Raw genomic sequence first — 27008 nt, 5'->3', positions numbered from 1 at the left:
TTTTTGATGGCATGTCCTATAAATATCAATTAAGTCCATCATGTTTAATGTGTCATTTAAAGCTTGTGTTTCCTTATTTATTTTCATTTTGGATGATCTGTCCATTAGTGAAAGTGGGGTGTTAAAGTCCCCTGCTGTTGTTGTGTTATTGTCAGTTTCTCCTTTTATGGTTGTTAGCATTTGCCTTATGTATTGAGGTGCTCCTATGTTGGGTGCATAAATATTTACAATTGTTATATCTTCTTCTTGGATTGATCCCTTGATCATTATGTAGTGTCCTTCTTTGTCTCTTGTAATAGTCTTTATTTTAAAGTCTATTTTGTCTTATATGTGGATTGCTCCTCCAGCTTTATTTTGATTTCCATTTGCATGGAATATCTTTTTCCATCCCTTCACTTTCAGGCTATATGTGTCCCTAGGTCTGAAGTGGGTCTCTTGTAGACAGCATAGATACAGGTCTTGTTTTCGTATCCATTCAGCCACTCTATGTCTTTTGGTTGGAGCATTTAACCCATTTACATTTACCGTAATTATCGATATGTATGTTGCTATTACCATTTTCTTAATTGTTTTGGGTTTTTTATTGTAGGTTTTTTCCCTTATCTTTTGTTTCCTGCCTAGAGAAGTTGTCGCAAAGCTGGTTTGGTGGTGCTGAATTCTCTTAACTTTTGCTTGTCTGTAAAGGTTTTAATTTCTCTTTCAAATCTGAATGAGATCCTTGCTGAGTAGAATATTCTTGGTTGTAGGTTTTCCCCTTTCATCACTTTCAATATATCCTGCTACTCCATTCTGGCTTGCAGAGTTTCTGCTGAAAGATCAGCTGTTAACCTTGTGGGGATTCCTTTTTATGTTATTTGTTGCTTTTCCCTTGCTGCTTTTAATATTTTTTCTTTGTATTTAATTTTTGATAGTTTGATTGTGTCTTGGCGTGTTTCTCCTTGGATTTATCCTGTATGTGACTCTGTTCTTCCTGGAATTATTTTCTTTCCTATGTTAGGAAGTTTTCAACTATAATGTCTTCAAATATTTTCTCAGACCCTTTCTTTTTATCTTCTTCTTCTGGGACTCCTGTAATTCAAATGTTTGTGCCTTTAATGTTGTCCCAGAGGTCTCTGAGACTGTCCTCAATTCTTTTTTTTTTTTCTTGCGGTACGCGGGCCTCTCACTGTTATGGCCTCTCCCTTTGCGGAGCATGGGCTCTGGACACGCAGGCTCAGCAGCCATGGCTCACGGGCCCAGCCGCTCCGCAGCACGTGAGATCCTCCAGGACCAGGGCACGAACCCGTGTCCCCTGCATCGGCAGGCGGACTCTCAACCACTGCGCCACCAGGGAAGCCCATGTCCTCAATTCTTTTCATTCTTTTTTCTTTATTCTGCTCTGAGGTAGTTATTTCCCTTATTTTATCTTCCAGGTCATTTATCCCTTCTTCTGCGTCAGTTATTCTGCTATTGATTCCTTTTAGAGAATTTGTAATTTCATCTATTGTGTTGTTCATCATTGTTTGCTCTGTAGTTCTTCTAGGTCCTTGTTAAACGTTTCTTGTATTTTCTCCATTCTGTTTCCACGCTTTTGGATATCTTTATCATTACTCTGAATTCTTTTTCAGGTAGGCTGCCTGTTTCCTCTTCATTTGTTTGCTCTGGTGTGTTTTTACTTTACTTCTTCATCTGCTGTGTGTTTCTGTATCTTCTTATTTTGCTTAACATTTTGCTTAACATGTTTGTGGTCTCCTTTTCTCAGGCTGCAGGTTCGTAGTTCCTGTTGTTTTGGGTGTCTGCCCCCAGGTGGTGAGATTGGTTCAGTGGCTTGTGTAGTCTTCCTGCTGGAGGGGACTGATGCCTGTGTTCTGGTGGGTGGCGCTGGATCTTGTCTTTCTTGTGGGCAGGGCCATGTCCAGTGGTGTGTTTTTTGGTGTCTGTGAACTTAGTATGATTTTAGTCAGCCTCTCTGCTAATGGGTGGGGCTGTGTTCCTGTCTTGCTAGTTGTTTGGCATGGGGCATGCAGCACTAGAGTCTGCTGGCCATTGTGTGGAGCTGGGTCTTTGTGTTCAGACGGAGATCTCTGGGAGAGCTCTCGCTGATTGATATTATGTGGGGCCGGGAAGCCTCTGGTAGTCCAGTGTCCTGAATTCACCTCTCCCACCTCAGAGGCTCAGGCTGGGGCACCAAGACCCTGTTAGCCACACGGCTCAGAAGAAAGGGGAGAAAAAAAGAAAGAAAAATAAAAAATAATTATTAAAATAAAAAAAAATAATAAAAGAGAGCAACAAAACCAATAAACAAATCCATCAACGATAACAAGTGCTAAAAACTATACTAAGATAAACATAAAAATAAAAAACAAATCAGTCATAGAGAGCAAACCCCAAGTCTACAGTTGCTCCCAAAGTCCACTGCCTCAATTTTGGGAACATTCGTTGTCTATTCAGGTATTCCACAGATGCAGGTACATCAAGTTGACGGTGGAGATTTAATCCGCTGCTCCTGAGGCTTCTGGAAGAGATTTCCTTTTCTCTTCTTTGTTCGCACAGCTCCTGGGGTTTAGCTTTGCTTTTGGCCCCACCTCTGCTTGTAGGTCACCCTCAGGCGTCTGTTCCCCACCCAGACAGGACAGGGTTAAAGCAACGGTTGATTAGGGGGCTTTGGCTCATTCAGGCCTGGGCAAGGGAGGGGTACAGTATTTATAATTGGTATGCGGGGCAAGCCTGCAGCGCAGAGGCCGGTATGACTTTGCAACAGCCTGAGGCGCGCCGTGTGTTCTCCCGGGTAAGTTGTCCCTGGATCACGGGACCTTGGCAGTGGCGGGCTGCTCAGGCTCCGGGGGGCGTGAAGGGGAGGGCGCTGTGGATAGTGACCTACCCTTGCACACAGGCTTCTTGGTGGCTGCAGCAGCAGCGTTAGTGTTTCATGCCCATCTCTGCGGTCTGATCTGTTAGCTGCGGCTCGCGCCCGTCCCTGCAGCTTGTTTAGGTGGTGCTCTGAATCCCCTCTCCTCACGCATCCCCGAAACAATGGTCTCTTGCCTCTTAGGCAGGTGCAGGCTTTTTCCCGGACTCCCTGCTGGCTAGCTGTGACACACTAGCCCCCTTCAGGCTGTGTTCATGCCGCCAGCCCCAGTCCTCTCCCTGTGCTCTGACCGAAGCCCGAGCCTCAGCTCCCAGCCCCACCGGCCTCAGCAGGCGAGCAGACAAGCCTCTCGGGCTGGTGAGTGCCGGTCGGCACCGATCCTCTGTGCGGGAATCTCTATGCTTTGCCCTCTGCACCCCTGTTGCTGTGCATTCCTCCGTGGCTCCGAAGCTTCCCCCCACCGCCCACCCCCCATCAGTGAAGGGTCTTCCTAGTGTGTAGAAACTTTTCCTCCTTCACGGCTCCCTCCCAGAGGTGCAGGTCCCATCCCTATTCTTTTATCTCTGTTTATTCTTTTTTCTTTTTCCCTACCTAGGTATGTGGGGGGTGTCATGCCTTTTGGGAAGCCTGAGGTCTTCTGCCAGCGTTCAGTAGGTGTTCTGTAGGAGTTGTACCAGATGTAGATGTTTTTTTGTTGTATTTCTCAGGAGGAAGGTGATCTCCTCGTCTTACTCCTCTGCCATCTTGAAGGTCCCTGGAATAATGTCTTTAAGATTCATAATTTGAGAATATTTTGCCACGAGGAGAGACTGGAGATGAGAAACAGTTTTATTTTACAGCTCAGTATGTCCTGGCTTTTACTGTTTAAACATTTCTGAAGTCATGTGTCTCTTTTCACTTTTAATCCTAACAGTGAGAAGATAACACGTGGCCCTTCAAGTATTCTATATGAAAATCTCCTCAGCTAGGTCATCTGGCTCACTGGGTACTTTTCCCACCTTCCACAGTCCTGCAGGGGGCAGTGTTACCAACAGTGCCACTCGTGCATAACGTGGGGGCCTCTTTCCTCAAACTTCCAATAACATGTCCTTCCTTTACATCTTCACAAACAGCCTCCCTGAAGCCTTTCAGGATCTCACTGACACTTTTCTCAGGAAACCTTTAGGGCTTTACCTGCTTTCTGGTCCCAACACTGATGTCTCAGGCCTGTTGGCACAAGCCAACAGCTCTGGGCTCATGCCAGGTGCATTTCTCTCCAGGCTGGTCTCTCAGTGGAATACTTGGGCTCCCTGTGGCACAGTGCTTGCTTGGTTCTAAGAGTGATCATCCCAGGAGAATCAGGCAGGAACTCAGGCTTATTTCATGACTTAGCTTCAAAAGTCACATAGTGTCACTCTAACAATAACCGTCAATCCACCCAGATTCAAGAGGAGAGAAGTAATATACATCCCACACCTTTGGAATAAAATTGTCAAAATCTTATTTTAAGACGAGTGTTGGATGGGAGGTTGTAATCTGTCACACACCTTCTAGTCATTTTACTATTAAAGGATATTCCTGTGTTCTCCCATTTGGGGCACAACAGCACTACAGGTATCATTTCAGTTCATGTCTTTTGGAGAATATGTATTTACATTTATGTAATTATCTAGGAGTATAATTACTGTATGTTCAGACATGCATATGATTAAAGGATAATGCCAAACAGTTTTCAGAACTGGATATACCATTTTACACGCCCATCAACCAGGTATTTACCCTCCATGCAAGTACTTGTAATTGTGTAGGTTGTTAATGGCTAGTAATTCTTGCCTCATTTTCCTGTTGAGAGGTGGAGTCTAATTGTCTTCCTCTTGAATCAGGGCTGGCGTAGATGAATTCCTTGGCCAATAGACTGCAACAGAAGTTCTGGAATTTTACTTATAATAATAGGAAACATCTCAGCTTCTCTTGGGGCATCTTGAAGACCCCTCACTTGGAACTCTGGGCCACCATGTAAATAGTCTGACCACCCTCAGACCATCAAGCTGGGGAGGGCTCGTTGACAGTATCAGTTAATCCCAGTCTTCCAGCAAACCTTCTATGCCAGTCACAAGAGTGAAGTTGTGTTAAATATTTCCCACCAGCCCAGCCACTAGGCCCCTTCAGTTCCATGTAGAGTACAAGAATCCTCCATGTAAGGCTGCTGGAATTCTTGAAACATGAGAGGGAAATTGATGTGTTTTACTCCACTAAGTTTTGAGGTGTTTCATTCTGCTGCAGTAGATAACTGGAAGAGTGTTGTTTCTTTCTTTCTTTTTCTTTAGCCATTATGGTGTACCTGCAGTAATATTGCATTGTGCTTTTAGTTTGCATTTCACTGATGACAGTAGTGCCGAGCAACTTTGCGTATGTTTTGAGAATCTTCAGTTAAATGCTTGCTCAATTTTTTCTTCTGTCAATTTATACTGAGTTTGTCCTTTTTTGATAGCTTCTGGATTTTTCCCATTACATTAAATGATGTAAAGTTGGGGATTTTAACATTTCTCCTTTAATTTTGTTTACTATTGCTTTATTCATTTTCAAACTGGATTATTGGTGTCATACAGACTTAAAATTGTGGAGTTAGGATTTCCATATATATTGGCCTTTGGGTCAGCTATCTTTTGCCACTCTCTTCTTGTATAAAGAATTACACCACAACTAGTGGCTCCAGACAGGATATATTTCTAAGAAGCATATGGACTGGACAAAATTTATGGTCAAAGCCAGGCTCACTGATGCATCTGAAGTCGGCTGTGGGTCACCTAGGCCAATTCTGCTGATCTTGGCTCAGCTCCCTTATAAGTTATGTGAAAACTCTGCTCTCCTTCATGTGATTTTCATGCTTACAATTCTTTTCTATTCCTTGATCTGGTTAGTTTTCATGGAATATTCTAATGATAGCTACAGAGAAATAAGACAAAGTAGAAACGTGCAACACTCTCTCAAGCCTTTGCTGGTAAGAAATCTGCTAACATCCTATTAGGCAAGGTAAGCGTATCAGTCTGGGACCAATCAGGAGACAAAAATGGCATAGTTGTTTAAATAGAAGTTTAATGTAAGTAATTATGAAACTATTTTAGGAGAGCGACCTATAAAAAGGAAAGATAACTAATGGATAGCCTAGGGTTTTGAGAGAGTCCTTAAGGAAGAACAAAATTAGAGAGGAAGGGTACCGTTTCTAAAGCTAGGGGTCAAATCTCATTAGAGAAGGTATGCCTTAAGCCCATTTGTTGGCAGAGATACACACTAGATTGCTTCTGCCAGAGCTAGTCCAGTTTTCTGGCAATCAGGTGGTAACCTTCAAATGTGCAGGTGAGTCAAGCCTGGTGGGTAGGCATGCAGTGGGATTTGGGATGTCACTGTAGTTGGGAAACAGGGAACACACAGAGTCCATGTAGAAGGTCCATGAAGAATGACCATCAGGGCAAAGGAGAATTGAGGCTGGTAAACAGGCACATAGAGGGGGTCATGGCACCTCTCTTGTTCATGAAGGCTGAAGCACACGGTTTCCATGTCAGGAGAGCCGGTGGAAACAACCCTCCAGGGTGCACTTAAGCCTAGGCTAGTAGGAGTTTGCACAGTGCGTTTCTGTGGGCATGAGGCTGGGAGCATGCAGTGTCTGCATCAGAAGATATAGTGTCTATATCAGAAACATGCAGGGTTATTTGGAAGATAACCCTCCACCATGCAGACAAGCTAAGACTTATCAGTAGGCACAGAGGGAGGTGGAGTGTTGCCCTTGCTGTCAGTCCTGGAGCATACACTCTATTCAACAGGAGGGCCCTGAGAAGTCACCAAGGTCAGGCCAGGGCCGTAGGATCACTGAGGGATGCTACTCTGGGCATGTGACTTGGGCAGAAATTTCCTGGATGTCCCCACTTGTGACCATAGACAGATTATGAAGTAAGAGGCAAGAAAAAGTAAAAATTTAGAACACTCAAACTTAGGAGTTTTTTCTTCCTTCATTGTCCTTTAGTGACCTTTGATGACAGAGTGTTGTGCTCACTGTAAAGTAGAAATAATTAAAATGTCTCATCCATTATTGCAGAGCAGGTCCTGAGGGAGAATTCAGATTTGAAAAGCAATAAATTGATGACCAGTGCAGATTGTCACATGTCAAAGCTTATATACAAGGTGTGGGGAAATAGACTCTACCTCTTTAGTGAGAAAGAATGCAAAGTCATAAGACAAAAAGCTGTTATACAGATAGAGCTGAAGATTCTGGGCAGTCAGTGCAATCAACCACAAATCAGTGCCTGGTCACAATCATTTACAAACCTTCCACGTGAAAAATATGATCAGTTCTCTCCCAATTTCCCCCGAAGTTTCATTCAGTTGCATCAAGTTCATATCCCAGAATCTTGTGATCTTTATTAAATCAATGTATGATTCCTTGTACATGGTTTGTCATGTCCTGAAGAATTCTTGACAAAGAAGAAGTTACCTACTCACCCCATCCTAAACCTTAATAGTGCAACAAGGAAAAGATAACTACAGTAGAATTTCCTACTCAAGAGTGGGGACAGTGGACATGTAGCAGTTATTGTTTTATTAGTATTCAGAAATCTAGCTTGGGAAATCATGGCAAATGCCCCAAGTTTGGGGAATGTTTTTCATTTTGGCCTTAATTATGCCTGGGAGTAGTTCCTCAACCCATTTTTTTGGACATCTTTTGTCTCTGGTACTTTGAACATAAATCCTTTCTGGTTCCACTCCTTGATCACTTCTGGAAAGGATGCTGGAAATTTTGAGACTTTTTCTTGTTTTTTTAATCGTCATTCTGTCTTCAGAAAGATGTGAGAGAGGGTTTTTTTGTTTGTTTGTTTTCAATTTAAACAATATCAGTCCATTTTAGTCCAGGCTGGAGAAATTAGCCAGTTAAATTCCCTTAAAAACTTGGTGGGTTGTCTATAAATGTGATTCCATTTACACATCATTTACCAGAATCCCCTCGTATCATTCCCTTAGAAATATGTATGCTTCTCTCCCTAGATAAACTCATTTTGGGCATGATATGCTGATGCATCACACAATATTCCTAGGATTATGGAAGCTCTTTTTTTCCCAGCTGAGATAATATCCTACTCATTGTCTTAATTCACAAGCATTTTCCTGCCACATCCTTTTAACTTTCAACTCCATAACATATTTTCCTTTGGGAATAGGTTTTTAAAATAAATTTATTTATTTATTTATTTGTGGCTGTGTTGGGTCTTTGTTGCTGCACGCAGGCTTTCTCTAGTTGTGGTGAGCTGGGGCTACTCTTTGTTGTGGTGTGCAGGCTTCTCACTGCAGTGGCTTCTCTTGTTGCTGAGCACTGGCTCTAGGTGCATGGGCTTCAGTAGTTGTGGTACACAGGCTCCGTAGTTGTGGCTTGTGGGCTCTAGAGTACAGGCTCAGTAGTTGTGGTGCATGGGTTTAGTTGCTCCGCGGCATGTGGGATCTTCCCAGACCAGGGCTTGAACCCGTGTCCCCTGCATTGGCAGGCGGATTCTTAACCACTGCACCACCAGCAAAGACCCTTTAGGAATATTTTGCCATCTAGAAATTTTAGGGATTATGCTTCCTTATCAAACTCATCAAGTTTTCTTTGTTCTTTATTTCCTATAAGTTCTGCTTTATCTTTTCTAGTTTGTTTCTTTCTCATAGAAGCTTATCGTTTGTAGCTCTTAAGAGCAAACTGAATCTTCAGTATTTCATATAGCAATTTAAAAAATTCCAAGTGTTCATTAGGCACATTTTTCCTATTTTCTAATTTAATTCAGGTGATAGTCTTATGATTGTTTCACTACTGCAAAGCACTGGTAGCTGTATTTCAAGCCTCCTACAACAAGTTCCTTGCCATTTTTCAGCCTTTGCGATCAGTTTGCTTTTCCAGTTTTTTCAGTGTCTATCCACTGTCAGGTACCAAAGTCAATTCCATAGTATAGATTTTTTTGACAGCGTCATATTTCTAGTACCAGTTTCTGTATCAGTTATCTGTTTTATATAATAATGATGGATAACAAGTCATCTCCAAACATAATGACTTTACAGAATGATTTAGTACTGCCTGTGTGTCTACAAGTTGACTCACTGTCCTGTTCTCTTTTGGGTTAACTTCTTCAATCCCAGTCAGATGAAACTTGGTTCCTTTACTCTGTAGATTTTCCTGGGCTTTCCCATCCTCCCACCCCATTTTTGGAAGTTTTCTGATCATTGGCTTGTCTATGACAGGCTTGATTGGATTAACCCATCTCTCTTCCATGTGTTTCTTTTATCTACATGTCTCTAAAGTCCTTACAAAAGGATATCTCAGGCATATTCTCACAAGTACTGCAGAGAAGCAAGAGAAAAAAATGAAACACACACATACTTCGTCAAGCCCCTGCCTCTGCTCAGTCTGCTATCTTTTTTATTTTAATTTCACAGAAACAAGTAGCATCGACAAGCACAAATTAGAGGGGTGAGAAAATGTACTCCAACTCTTTAGTTCAATGAATTTCAAAGGCCATAGATACAGTAAGAGGTGCACAGTTGAGGTCATCAAAACAGTCATTTAACTATGCATATTCACCACGTGAAATATGTTTTTTTCTCTAGTAATGACTTTTTTTTTTGCTTTAAAGTTGAATTTATGATATTAGTCTAGATAGATCCACTTTCTTTTTGTTAGTACTTTCATGGTGTTCCTTTTTCTTTGCTTTTAACCCTTCTGAGACCGTATATTTAAGGGTTTTTTGTTGTATTTTTGTTTTTGTTTTTTGTTTTTTGGGTTTTATTTTTAGCAAAGTGTTTTTGTGTTTTTTTTTTTTTTCCAGGCTGATGCTCTTAGTGCTTTATTTGGCATATTTAATTTATTTACACTTATTGGTATAACTGATACCACTCATTTTACTCTTTCTTTTCTCTTTGACCCATCTCTTCTACATTCCTTTTATCTCATTGTCTTCATTTGATTAACTGAATATATTTTAGTATTTCATTTTGCAATCTACTAGCTTACTATTTATTCATTCTTTTACTATTCTTTCACCACCTACCATAAAGATTACAGCATAATTTTAATGTATTGAGTCTAAAGTAAATTACTATCTTTACCACTTCCCACAGTACCAATGGCACCTTCAAACCATTAAGCTCTATTTACTCCTTTCTCAACTTTTGCGTTATCATGAATACGTCTATTGTGATACATATTATTGGACTCTATAGGAACTTGCAGTTGTTGTTTAGCAGAGTCATTTTCAGTTTTATTCATGATTGCTACCATTTTCAGGGTTTTTCATTGCTTCTCACATTTCTGTATTTCCATGTGGAATCATTTTCTTTCTGCCTGAAGCACATACTTTAGTTTTTAAATATATATTTGTTTCTCATTTACTTATTCCTTGAGTCTATGAGAATACCTTTGTTCTTCCTTCATTTTTAAAGAGAATTTGAAAGTAGAGTGTGTCTTTACTTATTCTGAGTGAATCCTCCAACTGTTTTCTTCCTACAATATACCAAATGTACTGGTTTTCAGGGCTGCCATAACAAAGTACTATAGACTAAGAGCTTAAACAAAAGAAATTTATTTTCTCACAGTTGTGGAGACCAGAATTCTAACATCAAGGTGTCAGCAGGTTTGTTTTATTCTGAGGCCTGTCTCCTTGACTTGAAGGTGGCCATCTCCTCGCTGTGTCCTCATATGGCCTTTCCTCTGTGTCCACGGGCCACTTGCATCTCCAATTGTCAATTTCCTATTCCTGTAAAGACACCAGCCAGATAGGATTAGGGCCCATCCTAATGATTTCAATTCCAACCTAATAAACCTTTTAAAGGCTCTCTCTCCAAATGTAGTCAAATTCTGAGCTATGGAGGTTAGGGCTCCAAACTTGAGACTTTTATAGGAACACATGCCAGCCCTTAACACCTATATAATTCTATAATGAAAATAGTAGTTTCTCAGAGCAACAGAATCAGATAAGACAGAAATTTAAAAATTGAAGTGTTTTCCTAAGCTTGTAGGCAAAGGTATCATATTTGTGAACTTTTAAAAGACATTTTCTTTTTCTCTCAGTTGACAGCTAAATGTAAATGTAGCATTCAGTATAAATATATCATTGCAGTATTTACTGGTGAAAGTTTGTTCCTGATGCCTTAGAGTAATAAGTTTGTTTTTGTGGTCATATCTATTTGAGATGTTCATAAAAGTTATGGAAACCCTTGTCCCCAAAATAAGTAAACTGTATACCTACATGGAAAATTGTGTATACAATATAAATACCTCACTACATTATACGTAGGTAAAAAAACAGCCTGGATAAGCACTAAAATTTGGTGACCAATTATTCAGTGGCTCATTTCTCTGTAACACATTTCTTCCCAATTAAATAAACCACACAAGTATGTAAAAACTTACAGATACTTATATAACAATTAAAAATTTTTTTCCTGTTAGGAATAATCCCTGTATATTTATATGGTTACAAAAGCACTTATGTAAGTATTTAAGTATGATTAATATGTAATTAATTTGTATTTTATTATCTCAAATATTTTCAACTTATGAGAAATAAATATTAGTAAATACCAAAATATTAGGACAGAGTTGACAGTTCTGTATGCAGGGAGGTTGGAAGTTACCCACTCTGTCCTAACAGTTTGTAAAAAGCTGAAACAGGCTGAAAAATCAACAACTCTTCCTGGATCCATAAGAGAGGAGGACACAGGGCCAAACACTGCCACCAGTATCGTAGACAGAGAAAAACACAGGGGGTCACAGCTTACTGGAACAGAGACTTGGAGGCAGAAACTGCCACGGGAGCTAGTGCAGGGGTAGTAAACCTGAACTGCAATTGATGAAGAGCTGAAGGCACAATGTGGATGCGTCTCAGATTTAAAAGCTCCAGGGGGACCTAGTCATGGCAGGTGCATAATATTTAGAGATGTACCACCTAGAGCTTGACCAGATTCCCACAGTAAATACCTGGGAAAAAATACTCTCAGGCTTCTGGCAGGGGAAGGGGTAAAAGAACCATTTTTAAATATTTCAGAGCCCTCTGTTCTTAATAAAGCCTGCTATCAGGGGAAACTAGTTAATCAGAGGCCAACCTGCTGGGGTATTATCGGAGTCTGACTAACCTGGTGAAAGGAAATGAACAACTTCAGCTGGATCTAGCCTTCTATGTGGAAGAAGGGAAATACCCAACTCTAGACTACTCTAGCCATCCTGTCACACCTAAGAGAGGAGGAAAAAGACTGAGAAACACTTAAGAATTTCACAGGCAAGGGACACAGGCTCACTAAAAGATTGAGACCTAATTATAGGACTGTAGTACTTTTTCCCCTCTCCCCACACCTCATCACCACATTACTAAAGGCCTCCTTTCAGTGGTGTCTTTTATCTAGTACACACTGTCCACCTATCATACAAAAATGACAAGACACACCAAAGGGCAACAAACGCAATTTGAAAAGACAGAGACAGCATTAGACCCTGACCTGGCATGGATGTTGGAACTACCAGACTAGAAATTTAAACCAACTATGATTAATATGCTAAGGGCTCTAATGGAAAAGTAGACAGTGTTTAAGAACAGATGGGCAGGGTAAGCAGAGAGGTAGAAATTCTAAGGACCAAAAAGAAAGTACTAGGTATAAAAACACTATAACATAAATGAGGAATGCTTTTGATGGACTGATGAGTAGAACACACAGAGCAGAGAAGAGAATGTCTGAATTAGAAAATACATCAATAGAATCCTCAAACCAAAAAGCAAAGAGAAAAATGACTAAGAGAAATATCAGAATGGAATATCCAAGGAATGTGGGACAGCTACAGAAGGTGTAACATAAATTTAATAAGAATACCAGAAGAAGAAAAGAGAAAGGAAAAGAAGACACATTTGAAACAGTAATGACTGGTACTTTCCACAAATGTCAAACACAAAAACCAAAGATCCAGGAAGATCAGAGAATACCAGGCAAGATAGATGCCAAAAAACCCCCTGAAAAACAAAAAACAAACTAAGGTATATCTTCTTCCATTTACAGAAAATCAAAGATTAAAAAAAATTCCTTAAAATAACCGGGGTGGGGGCTTACATATAGAGGAACAAAGAGAAGAATTATATCTAACTTTTCTTCAGAAACCATTCAAGAAAGAAGAGAGTGGAATGAAAATATTAAAATGTTGAGGAAAAACCCTCACTACCTAGAATTATGTACCTTGCAAAATTATCCTTCAAAAGTGAAGAGAAAATAAGGGGTATCTCAGACAAACAAACTGACCTGCCTTAAAAAAAAAATATTTTAAAAAAGGTTCTTTACAGAGCAGACCTTGGATCTACATAAAGAAATCAAGCATTGAAGAAGGAATAAGTGAAAGTAAAATAAAAAATTTTACTTTTCTTAATTGACCTAGCACATAACAATTTGTTCAAAATAATAACAATGTATTTGATTCTGTATATTTATGTATATATCCTATGCATGTATGCATACATATGTATGTGTGTGTGTGTGTATATATATATATGCGCTTATGTATACTTGTATATAAGTGAAGTGAATGACAGCAATGATAAAAGAGATGGTTGGGAGGAGGTATAGGAGTACTGTGTTTTTAAGGAACTTATACTACCCGTGAAGTGGTATAATGGTATTTGAAAGAGAACTTCGGTTAGCTGTAAAAACATATTGTAAAATCCAAGGCAACCACTAAAAAGAGTACAATTAACATGCTAAGGAAGGAGAAAAATGGAATCATATGTGTTTAAAAGCATACAAGACAGAAAAACCGTGGGAGACAAGAATAGGAATAAAGAACAAGCCCAATGAATGAAAATAGTAAAACAAAATAGTAGATGTTAACCCAGCTATACTAATAATCATTTTGAATATCAATGGTCTAAATGCACCAATTAAAAGACCGATTGACAGAGTGGATCAAAAAACATGAGCCAAGTCTACGTTGTCTCTAAGAAACCTGCTTTAAATATAAAGACACGTGTGACTAAAAGTAAATGGGTGGAGAAAAATATTCCATGCTTACACTAATCAGAAAAAAGCAAGAATAGCTATATTAATTTCAGGCAGAGCAGACTTCAAAATAAGGGATAAAGAGAGCATATTACATAATGATAAAAAGTCAGTTCTCCAAGAAAACATAGCAATTCCTAACGTGTATGTGCCTAACGACAGAGCCTCAAACTACATGAGGCAAAGACTGATAGAAGTGCAAGGAGGAAAAGGTGAATCTACTGTTAGAGTTGAAAACTGACACCCCTCACTCAGAAATGGACAGACCAGCAAGTAGAAAACCAGTGAAGGCACAGTTGAACTCAACACCACCATCAACCAGCTGGGTAGAAATGGCATCTATATGCTACTTCATCCAACATAAGGATACACATTGTTTTGAAGCTCACATGGAATATTCACTAAGATAGACCACATTCTGGGCCATAAAACACACCTTCACAAGCTTAAAAGAATAAAAATCATAAAATGTCTTCTCTAAGATCTCAGTGGACTTAAGTTCGAAATCAATAACAAACGTAACTGGAAAATTCCAACATGTGATGATTAAACAACACACTTCTAAATTATGCATGGGTCAAAGAAGAAATCACAAGAGAAATGTGAAAATATTTTGAACTAAATGAAAACAAAATTTAAATTTGATGGATGCAGTGAAAGCAGGGCTTAATGAGGAGGGAGGGTGACTAGATAGAGCCCAAAGGATTTCTAAGGCAGTGAAACTTGTATAGAATGCTCCAATGGTGGATCCATGTCCAAACACATTGTCCAAACCTAAGAGAAGCTTCAGTTATTTGGGGTGATTTCTGGTTCCATACAAATTTTAGGATTATTACCTCCAGTTCTGCAAAAAATGCCCTTGATATTTTGATAGGAATTGCACTGAATTTAGATTGCTCTGGGTAGTATGGACATTTTAACAATATTATTTCTTCCAATCCATGAGCATGGTGTATCTTTCCATTTCTTTGTGTTATGTTCAATGTCTTCCATCAATGTCTTATACATTGATGTATAGGTACAAGTCTTTTACCTCCTTGGTTAAATTTATACCTAGGTACTTTATTCATGTGGATGTAGATGGGATTGTTTCCTTAATATCTCTTATAGTTCGTTATTAATGTATAGAAATGCAACCGATTTCTGAATATTGATTTTGTATCCTGCAGCTTTACTGAATTTATTTATCAGTTCTAAGGGTTTTTGGTGGAGTCTTTAGGATTTTCTATATGTAACATCATGTCATCTGTTAATAGCTGACAGTTTGACTTCTTCCTTTCCAATGTGGTTGCCTTTTATCTCTCTTTCTTGCCTGATTGCTGTGGCTAAGATTTCCAGTACTGTGTTTAATAAAAGTGTTGATAGTAGGCATCCTTGTCTTTATTTCTGATCTTAGGGGAAAAGATTACAGCTTTTCACCATAGAGTGTTATGTTTGCTGCCAGTTTGTCACATATGACCTTTATTACATGCTTCCTCTATACCAACTTTGTTGAGAACTTTTGTCAGAAATTGATGTTGAATTTTGTCTAATGCTATTTCTGCACTTACTGAGATAATGTGATTTTTAACCTTCATTTTGTTAATGTGCTGTATTCACATGGATTGATTTATGGATATTGAAGCATCCTTGTATTCTTGAAATAAATCCCACTTGATTATGGTATATTATCCTTTTAATGTAATGTTGAATTTGGTTTCCTAATATTTTGTTGAGGACTTTTGGTTTTCTAACGTTTTGTTGAGGATTTTGTTCATTGGAGTTAGCGGCCCATAATTTTCCTTTTTTGTGATATCTTTGTCCGGTTTGGTTTCAGGGTAATGCTGGTTTCATAGAACAAGTTTGGGAGTGTTTCTTCCTCTCATTTGAAATTGCCTGAGAATAGGTGTAACTGTTTGAATATTTAATTGCCTTGTGAAGCTGTCTGGTCCTGTTGGGAGTTTTTTGATTATTGAATCAATTTCGTTACTAGTGATCAGTTCATGTTTTCTGTTTCTTCCTGATTCAGTCTTAGAAGAGTGTATGTTACTAGGAATTCACCTGTATCTTCTAGGTTGTGCACTTTGTTGGCATAAAATTGTGTGTAGTAATCTTTTCAAAGAACCAACCCTTACTTTTCTTGATCTTTTTAATCTTTAATTTTTTTAGTCTCTATTTCATTTATTTCCGTTCTGATCTTTATTATTTCCTTTCTCTACTAACTTTGGGCTTGCTTTGTTTCCCTTTTTTTCCTTTGTTTACGTGTAAGGTTAGGTAAGATAGATCTTTAGGCATTCGCTGACAAAACTTGTTTGCAATTAGAATTATACCTTAACATTTTTAAGGTATATCCCAAATAAATATATTTACAAAACAGTACTTTAGTAATTTAATAAGTAATTTAGTATGTGTTTTTATACCTGAAGTCTTCTAAATACCTTAATTTTCTATATAACAATAAATGATATACTAATTATCTGTAAAATATTTAAAACTATTGTAGTGATCATTGTAGTTAGTATGTTTATACTTTTGCTTCAGATGTCAAGTTTATTATTTTGCTCAGTGATTTTTCTATTGTGAGTCTGCAAATGTTATGAAATCAGAACAAATTGAGGCTTATGTCACCATGTTTTTTTATTAAGAAGCCACAGTTACTGTGTGTGAGTGTGTGTGTGTGTGTGTGTGTACGCACATGTGCAGGGGTGAATTGCCTTTTCTAGAAACAGTATAATGCATATTCTTTAATTCAATCTAACAACCTATAGTCTTCCTATGTAAATAATACTGCATTGATGGCCTTCTAAAGAAAGGCTACGGAAGTACAATAGCAGTACAAAGCAGGTTATGTTTCAGTGTCAAATGAAAAAGACACACAGTACCTTTAGGAAACTAACTACCCTCAGGCCAGGAGCACAGAGAGGGGTATATTTCAGAGTCCTGAAGTATCCTTTCAGGTTTAAGGTTAAGATTAAAGCACAGTATGTCTCTCAACATTTAAAAATTTGCTTGGCATAAACTGCTAAATGTTCACAAGGGACATTTTATCCTTTAACTATAAATCTATGCCAAGGAGAGTTCATAAAACTGCTGTGGCAAGTTCCTACTTGTCACCACAATGCATTCTTAGAAACCTGAATAAAGCAGATTGTTACAAAGGTTTTATGTTTCTTCACAGGAACAATGTTGTAATTTGACATTATATGGTAGCAAATAAATCATAGACATGACTGAAAATATGTCATAAAGTAAGACATACAACTATAAATTTGTGCAATTTTAAATGATAAAATTATGCTCCATGTTCTACGCAATGGGTATAAATGTACTATACGCTGATAATTCACAGGCCCCAGTGAATCATAAAAACAGAATATATAAGATACCATTCTACCGTATTGTAAATTTGAACTAGCTACAAGGTTTAGATAATTTTCTTCTGCTGCTTCGTACCTGGAAGATCGGAGGGACTTGGTCCCTTTTTTCCCTCCTCTTTGCACCTCCCCCCATTCTATCACTGTGCCCCCATGTGACCGAAACAGCGTGAATTGCAAGCTAAGTCCAATCTATCTCCCTCAAAGGATCATTAAGTGGAGAAACTCAGATACGTCTTAGACGGAAATGTGGCAAATGTGAGATGGACATTTGGAAATCCTGTTCCCACATGGAAGGGGGGTATCCATGCGCTAGAGCACATGTACGTTTGCATCCAGTTTGTTTGTTTACCTTTTGAAAGGTAATGGTGTGGAGAAAGGAAGGAAATTTCTCTTTGAATGATTAAAAAATGTGGAAGTATGTCCAGATCGCTTTCCCTCTTGTGTTCTCCAGAGTTACCCTTGCCAGATGCTAGGCAGGAAGAGGCAAGCTAAGGGACTGTTGATTTAAAATAAATATATGATGGTTAAGGGGAATCCCACTAGTAGTTGAGAGGACTGCCAGTACACACTTATTCAGAGCTATCAAAATCAAAGTAGTCTTGGGCAGAGACCTCAGTACATGTGGTGTTTCAGTACAGAGATAGGACTAATCAGGGTGCTGGCCAAATGAATGAGTGACCCACAGGGTTAGAAGAGCTGAGAGAGCCTGTGGATGCTCACCTCTTTCTCCGCAGAGGGGACACTTCTGGGCTTCCCTGTTTGTTCCAGCCTCGGCTGACATTGGGGTCTTTCTGCCTAACTGCGCCTTCCTAAACAGGAGTGAACTGGGATGGAGCCCGTTGACACGGAAGTGTCATTCAGATGCTGAATGATGGTTGTCAAAAGAACTTCAAAGACAAAATAATACAATACAATTGAGAATGTGTTGTGTTGGTCTCACACAAAAGTACCAGATCACTTCCTCTGCCTAAAGAAGGCTTGAAAGTCTGCATTTTCCTTGACCTAGAATTAGTGACCTCGTTTTCAAAAGCAAGGCAAGCCAAGAAATTTGATAATGCTTGTTTGTCCCAAGGGATGAGGTTGTATGGGTTAGAAGAGGGCAGGATACCCTATTCAAGAAGAAGATGGGGATTTGTAGAGGAGATTAAAGTGTGAAGCATGTTACTAGCGACAGGAAACTGCCTTACTCCAGTGAAATACTTAAGAAGCGGCTGGGCCTATGAGTATCCAATGTATTAGTGTTTCATTGCTAAATAATTCGATTTGTGTTCCAAGATGATTTTCCCTGCTCTGTTCACTCTCAAAGACTCTTTTTTTAACTTAATATTGGGTGAGGTAGTCAGAGGTTTTTTAGATCCTGAAATTTTTAAAAGATGCTCATTCTGAGGAAAGTTTCATGTCTTCGAAAGATAACTTAAAATAGCTTCTTAAGGCTTCCCTGGTGGCGCAGTGGTTGAGAGTCCGCCTGCCGATGCAGGGGACACGGGTTCGTGCCCCGGTCCGGGAGGATCCCACACACCGCGGAGCGGCTGGGCCCATGAGCCATGGCCGCTGAGCCTGCGCGACCGGAGCCTGTGCTCTGCAACGGGAGAGGCCACAACAGTGAGAGGCCCGCGTACCGAAAAAAAAAAAAAAAAAAAAAAAAGCTTCTTATTATCTCTCAAATGGCTTATTAATTTAACTGAAATATTTATGTGTAAGATCATGCTGAATTTCTTAAGCAGAATAAAGGAAACAACTTGTATACCAAGGTATTCTAGGTCCTGTAGAATCTAGATCATCGTGGAAACTAATCCTAGGATTCTCAGGTATCTATGATTACTGTGTATATGGTACTCAATGTATTCACTCTAGGAACCAGGTATATTTTAAAGATCCATTCAATTTCTTTTAAATGTTGACCGGTATGCTCTTCTTTCTGCTTTGTCAGCTGTTTCTACCTCCCTCTAGTGCATTCAAACTAAGCATGTATATTCTTCAGTATTTTCTGACATTCATCTCTTCAGTCTCTTACCTCTTTAATTTCAAGTAACCGAGGTATCAGATTTCACCAATTCCCAAATTAAACCCAAACATGCACACACACACACACACACAAACACACACACACACACACACACACACACACACACAGAAGTTAAAAAATAATGTTAAGTACTCTTACCTTTTCCTAGACCCTGGCTTCTGAGCTTGTTACAAACCACAAGGGCCAGGTGTGCATGCGCTGTCTCTGCTCTCATTTCTCTAGAGACTGGAGCTTCATCCCTCTGTACACTGGCCTTCTGTTGAAATTGCTTTCGCTAATGATGTTGTTTTTAATCTTGTAGCTGACAAGGTCCATCACCCTTTCAAATCCCTTCTCTTTTTCTTCTCCAGAGCATTGACGCTGCCCACACTTCTCTGAAATTCTGTAATCTTCTCTCACAACGTGCTTTCTTACTTCTCCTTCCTCCCATGCTGTCTTGTCAACTTTTTCTTACTCTGCAACATGGATGTTGCCGGAATATTCTGCACTTGTTTCTTTCTCCTTTTCAACACTGTCCCCCTTAGTGATCGTATGTACACACAGCTGTTTTTGGTTTCTTCCCAGAGAAGAGTCCCAAATGTGCATCCTTGGGCTGATTTCTCTGACTCATCTTCCCTAATGCCTGCTGGGAATTTCTATCTAGTTATCTTCCCAACATCTTTCTGCCAGAGATACACTTGCTTTCTTCCTGCTCTGTCAGTCTAAATCCTACCTGTTTTCTAAAACTCAGTTGAGATATCAACCCCGCGGTGAAATTCTCCAGCCCAAATAAACTCTCCTTTGTCTGTTCTACTTTGTACCTATTTCTAGAATATATCACATTTATTCTTACACTTACTTAGTAAATGAGTTTATCATTATAACAGTCTTTTCAAATTTACTGAAGGAAAAAAATTCCAAAACAGTATTCAGTTGGAAACTGTTTTAGTAATATGCATATAAATGTGTGTATGTATATATTAGAGTTAGAGTAATATAAATGGCCCAGAATTTTTTTCATTAGAATTTGTGAAAATGCTAACAGTATTAAAATACAGTGATCTTAAAAGCTAACAATATGACAAGATTGGCTTTATTTTGGAAGTATAGCCACCATCTCTAGCGAATTTTCTTTACTGAACATATTGGGTCTGTATATTTCAAGCTGAGTCATATAATCCTAAATATTAAAATGTAAACAAGGCATATCCCTTTAACATAAAAAGGAGCCCAGCTCTGTGTGAGACACATACATTTAACAGAAATTCTCATTTATTAATGTTGCTACAAAATTTACATTTTAATAGCACCACAAGAATCAGGGTGTGCACAGAAGCAGTCTCCATAAAGAATATGTAAGAACTTTATGTGGCAAAATATGAGGCTGTCTTTTCATTCTCCCAGTGTTCATTTATGTCTTCATGCTCTGATACCATTTCACTGTGCAGGGGAAAAAACCCAAAATGCATAGCATGCTTGCTGCTAATTCAAATCTTTGTTCAAATTTTGTTTACCTGGTTTCTCATCCCAACCTAATATGCTAATTTGTTATTTCCATATGGTATAGCATTGTATAATGAATCACTCTCAATAGCCCAGATGGCATCTTCATGTGAGTTCAAAATAAGGGCGTGCTATCTCAATATGCTTGACTTCCAATCGTAATACTGGTTTTGATGTAACATCTTATTGCCATCAGATAATTGTCATAAATATATAAATACATTATGTCTGGACAGATGGCACTTCCTTAAATGTAACACACTTATGTAATATATAACCCCCGCAAGAGTATGAAGAGACCCCGGACTGAGCAACCTTGTGTAGAATCTGACCCCCAGTTTGCTCATTTGTACCCGTTGTATTTGTACTTGTACCTATGGTATTGATGGCACCTATATCATAGGCACATGTGAAAGAAATATATCCCAAGATTTAACATCATTATTCTATACGTCTTAGTTTTCTCTTTTTCCCAAGAGCGCTTAAGAAATTTCCAAAGATGCACTTTCTCCAAAAATGTTTTCCTAAGGTTTGAGCCCAGAGATCAATACATTTTTTCTGTAAAGGACTAGATAGTGCATACTTTAGGCTTGCAGACCTTATTTGTATAGTCTTTGTTTTGACTGTTCAATCATTGCATCATAAAAGTTGCCATAGACTGGACGACATACAAGTGAATGAGCATGACTGTGTTTTAATAAAACTTTATTTACTAAAAAAACAAAAATGAAACAGAGATGGCTTGATTTGCCCATAGGCCATAGTTACTGACCCCTGGTTCAGCCCATATTACCTCATTTCTTCATTAATACATGGAGGAGTTATATTTGTCTATTTTAGCTATGTTTTTAGACCCTGACCCAGATAAAGAAAGTTGTCTAGTAAGGCCACTTGATTTAATTCTTTATTGAAACTCACTTTGTGCTTCTGTTAAGGCTGGGGTTAGAAAAAACCTTCTGAAAGCCTCTCCTTCTTGACAATTCCCCCCCCCCCCGCTTCTTCCTTATCTTTGGTCCAAACTGACAATTTTTCATTCTATTAGGCAGAAAATACACTTAATATCTATTGACATTATTTAGACATTATTTCATTTTTTTCTCATTTTCTTGAACAACTTTTACAAATATGTTTCATGTAGGTAGCCCTAAACCTTATTTTCTAAGCTTATCTTTTTAATCACATGAAATGTCTCAAGGCAATATTCCTCCTATTATGGGGTGCAAAGTACCATGCCATACCTTTTTTTTTTTTTTTTCACTACGCGGGCCTCCCACTGCTGTGGCCTCTCCCGTTGCGGAGCACAGGCTCCGGACGCGCAGGCTCAGAGGCCATGGCTCACGGGCCCAGCCGCTCCGCGGCACGTGGGATCCTCCCAGACCGGGGCACGAACCCGCGTCCCCTGCATCGGCAGGCGGGCTCTCAACCACTGCACCACCAGGGAAGCCCCATGCCATACCTTTTGAGGCATTTCAAAATGCCTGTACCCTCACGGTCTGTGTCCTTATGAATGCTTGCTCAGGCAAAATTACCAACCCTATTAGTGGCCAGAGCTGCTATTCTACAAGGTTGCTATTAACTCAAGTTTGAGGCCTGAAGCAATCTTTAAAAGAAGGCTTTGGGACAATGTAGGTGGTCCACCACACATCATAGAGCAGAAGTTAATTTGACTTTCATAATAAAAAACCCCAAAACCAAAATACTCCCCTGAAGTTTCTCAGCACTGGGCAGGGATGTGCACCAAACTCCAGCAATGTGAAAATAAAAGTTATTTTGCTATTTTAAGTCATGTCCTTTTCTCCAGGGGTATTTGCTGCATCTTACTCATTCTTCCTTCAGAAAGGGTTATTTCTTTCTTTTAGTCTTATTATGGGGATAGAAAATCTAATGAATAAAACAAGGGCAACTGAAGTCAAACCAATAATATTCAATATATATTGAAAACACTACATGCCAGACAGCATAACATCAAATAAAATCTGTTTTTTAAAAAAGGGAAATAGACAGTGAAATATATGAATATACCACCTACTGTATTGTTCATTGCATTGAATCAAAGCAGATGGAAATAATAGATACGTAAACAATACAACTGTTTTCAAAGAATGAGTACATGGGAAATACAAAAATAGACTTTTAAGTGAAAATCAGAGTAACATATCCTTCCATTAGATTTTGTTGCCATCACTCTGGATTTCAAGGATTCACAAAAACACAAAACAAGTCTGTAGCAAATATCTCAATGTGGTATCAGTAATCCTCACACACACCTGAGGCAAAGTATGCACCAGCGTAGAGGCAACCTTGGTTTGGAATCATTTTCTTGCTACACTACTCTATTCTTCTTACTTTTTGTTCTCTACAAGTGGTTATTAATTCAGACCATGTCACATAACCTGCTAAGTTCAATGTGTCCTTACTTCTTTCATGGCTTGTACTCAGTTGCAGCAAAACTTTGTTCCCGGGCTTGTAGCACATTTGTAAAAAGTACAAGTGTTTGATTCCCAGGTAAAAAGGAAAAAAATATGCAAAATACACAGAGAGACATTGGAAAACCAGTGCCCCCCCCCAAAAAAAAAGTTTGTCGCCTATAATCACTATCTAAACGCTAATAAGATAATGATGATGGATTACTTTCATTTGTATCTTGTATCTTCTTTTCTGAAATGAATATTAATGTTATCAGAAAACATAATCACAACTTTTTTTCTGATAGGAATCCTTCTCAGTTCTGAGAGTCTGTAACTCTGAGGCAAATGTATAGAATGTCAGCAATTTCTGGAAGGAGCTCTCAAAAATTCACCATTTTCCAGGAGCTTCTGAGTCTTCCCAGGTTCTAGTGGGATCTATACAGCTGTCATTATTTCTAGAAGTAGTTGGAAGATAATCTGAAACTCAGACACTTTACAACAGGAAACTGCTGGCATCTCTTTCCACAAAGACATCTTATTGTTGGCGTTGTAGCTGATTGTTACAGCATGAGAACAGTGTGGATACAAATGATTTCCATTTTCAAGGACTAACAAGGGTGCTGTTATCAATGAGCAAAAAATCACCCATTTTGCTTGTAACTGAAATGCTGTCATGACCACATCCCAGATACTAACTTAATGAACAAATGCTTATTAGGTACCTAGTATGTGTCAGGCATTACTTAAGCAGATGAGACATATCAGTTTAAAAAAAAAATGCACCAGAAATACTTTATTGAAATGCCCCTAAACTAAACAAGCCAAAGGTTAAATGTCAGTTTGTATATTTCCTTACAGTGTTAGACTAATATATCCTTCACTAAAGAGCAATGAAAATTCCTTGCTTAGCTTAGTCGGCTTTCATGTTTTGTGACTAACTCAATTTTTCAGCCATGCAGAGATCACTGACCTAAATATAAGTAAATATTTCTATTTATAATTTATTCTCTGATTAAGTGAAACATATTCACATAGTCATTGTTCTTGTTTATGAATTTCCAGATTAAATTTTGAATTTCTTTATTATTAATGCCTATATTTTTTCTTTCAGTTTTCCATATATTGTAAAAAAAAAAAAAAACTTTTCAATTTTCAGAAAAAATACCCTTCTATTGATATATATATATATATATATATATATATATGCACACACACATATACATTGCATGAATAATTTTAAGGACTCCATTTACCAGTACTATGTTTGCTTACCAGCCTAGCTTGAATTTTGACTATATATGTAACTTTACTGGTTGAAATTGCTTTAGGTCAGAAGTTCTTCCTTTCTGAAAATGCATTAGAGGATTTCTAATTGAGTTCCAAAATTTGTTTTATATTCCAGTAGAATTTTGCTAACAAAGTAAATCGAGCAAAGGGCTGAAACAACCATGGCTCCATGAAGCTCAGATGACACTTCTGCAAAATGAGCTTCAATTCAGTTACATTTATGAGTAAGAATTAGTTTTCTGGCCTTTGGCTCCAGATGATGGACTCCTATAATTAAACTTTAAAGTTCTGCATGTGATTAAATCTTGGAATCCTTTGATTCTCCTCATCAAAATACATTATACATGTTTTGAACCTCTCTCTATTCGCCTTCAAGCTTGTGTGCTTCTCTCTTTATGTAATCTCAAACAGTTTAATAGGACATCTATTTTGAGTCCCATAAATATAAATAGCTTGGGGAATTTTTTAAATAAATGAGATAAGAATTAGTATGATGGCTCTTCTGATTTTTTTAATAGGCTGTTAGGATACTTGCAAAAACTTCTAGGGTTCATAAAGTAGGTATAGGAATGGAAAAGCTTAGAGAAAGCTTACCCTCTAAGAGGAGGTACTTTTGGCATCGCAAGATAAAGAAGGCAAACAGTCCTCTCAAAATTGGAAAGGGACAAAAGCCAATAAAGTAAAATATCTTTTCATTACATACAACCCCTGGAGTATTGTACTTGCTTAGGATGTGTTCATTTAGTTACAATTATAGTTGTGTGATAGAATTATAGATAATTATATAATGATAGAATTTATTATGATAAGGAAAATGCCTCAGAGCTGTTGAACAAGTAGTCAGCAATATTAAGATTTTCCTGGAGGTGCCTCTATTTCCAACGTGCACTTTTTATCTTTATATAATATTAATTTTGTAAGAATATGGGCTTAATAAAAGCAAAGGCAAATGAAATGAAAAGAAAATGACACCCTCTCTTCATATATATACACATAAATGCTTTTTTCCTTTTTTATTTTGTTGTGGTAAAATATACATAATATAAAATTGACCATTATAACTATTAAGTGTGGAGTTCAGTGGTATTAAAGTACATTGATAGTGTTGTACAGCCATCAGTAACATCCATCTTCAGAAGGTTTTCATCTTCCCACACTGAACAATAACTCCCTATTCCTCTCTCCTTCTAGCCCCTGGCAGCCACCATTACCTCTATGAATTTGACTACTCTAGGTATGCAGTATAAGTAGAATCATAAAATATTTGTTCTGTTGTGACTGGCTTATTTCACTTAACATAATGTCTTTAAGGAGCATCCATGTTGTACCATGTATCAGAATTTCATTTTAAAGGCTGAATAATATTCCATTTGTATGTAAGTACCACGTTTTGCTAATCCATTCATGAACACTTGATTTGCCTCCACTTTTTGGCTATTGTGAATAATGCTACTATGAGCATGGTTGTACAGATATCTGTTTGAGTTCCTGTTTTGGGGGGGACATAGACCCAGCAGTGGACTTGCTGGATGTTATAATTCTATTTTCATCAGTTTTTTGAGGAACCACCATACTGTTTTCCATAGCATTTGCACAATTTACATTCCCACCACCAGTGGGAATGTAACCCATTGCAACCCAGTGCCCAAGGGTTCAATTTTCTCCACATCCTTGCTAACTCTTTTTACTTATTTTCTGTTTTTTGGTTTTGTTTATTGTTAAGTAACAGCCATCCTAATGGTGATGTGGTATCTCAGTGATGGCTTTGATTTGAATCTGGCTAATGACTGATTAGTGGTGTTTTTCACTTGTTTGACATACAGTTGATCACGGTACATTCTTATAATCCTCTTTCATTTTGTAAAATCAGTAGTAATGGTTGGAGTTTTTTTTCATTTCAGATTTTGTTTGAGACTTCTCTTTTTTGTTGTTGTTATTAGTCAATCCGGCTTAAAGTCTGTCAGTTTTGTTGACTGATTTGAAGAACCAAGTCTTGCCTTCCTCATTTTTCTCTGTTGACTTTCTAGTCTCTATTTTGTTATCCCTTCTCTAATCTTTATTTCCTTCCTTCTACTATCTTTGTGTTTATTTCCCTGTGAATTCTTTTTTGATCTATTGGTTGTTTAAGAGTGTGCTATTTAATTTCCACATTTGTGGATTTTCCAGTTTTCTTTCTGCTCTTCATTTCTAATGTCATTGCATTGTGATTAGAAAAGATATTTTTTCTAATGATTTTATGATTTTATACTTTTTACATTTATTGAGACTTGTTATGTGGCAAAGAAGTTCTATCCTGTAGTATGTTCCATGTGCACTTGAAGAAAATGTGTGTCCTCCTATTGTTGGGTAGAATGTTCTGTATATGTCTGTTAGCTTTAATGATCTATAGTATTATTCAAGTCTTCCATTTCCTTGTTGATTTTCTGTTTGGTTGTATAGTCATTATTGAAAGTGGGATATCACATTCCCCTATTGCTTTCATATAGCCATTTCTCCTTTCAATTCTGTCAATGTTTGGTTTAGCTATTGATATTTAGGAGGTCTGATGTGGGGTCTTCACGTATATATGGTCT

This window comes from Lipotes vexillifer, unplaced genomic scaffold, assembly GCF_000442215.2.
Source record: "Lipotes vexillifer unplaced genomic scaffold, Lipotes_vexillifer_v1.1 scaffold344, whole genome shotgun sequence".
Classification (NCBI taxonomy): domain Eukaryota; kingdom Metazoa; phylum Chordata; class Mammalia; order Artiodactyla; family Lipotidae; genus Lipotes; species Lipotes vexillifer.
Note: the sequence above shows the minus strand (reverse complement) of the source record.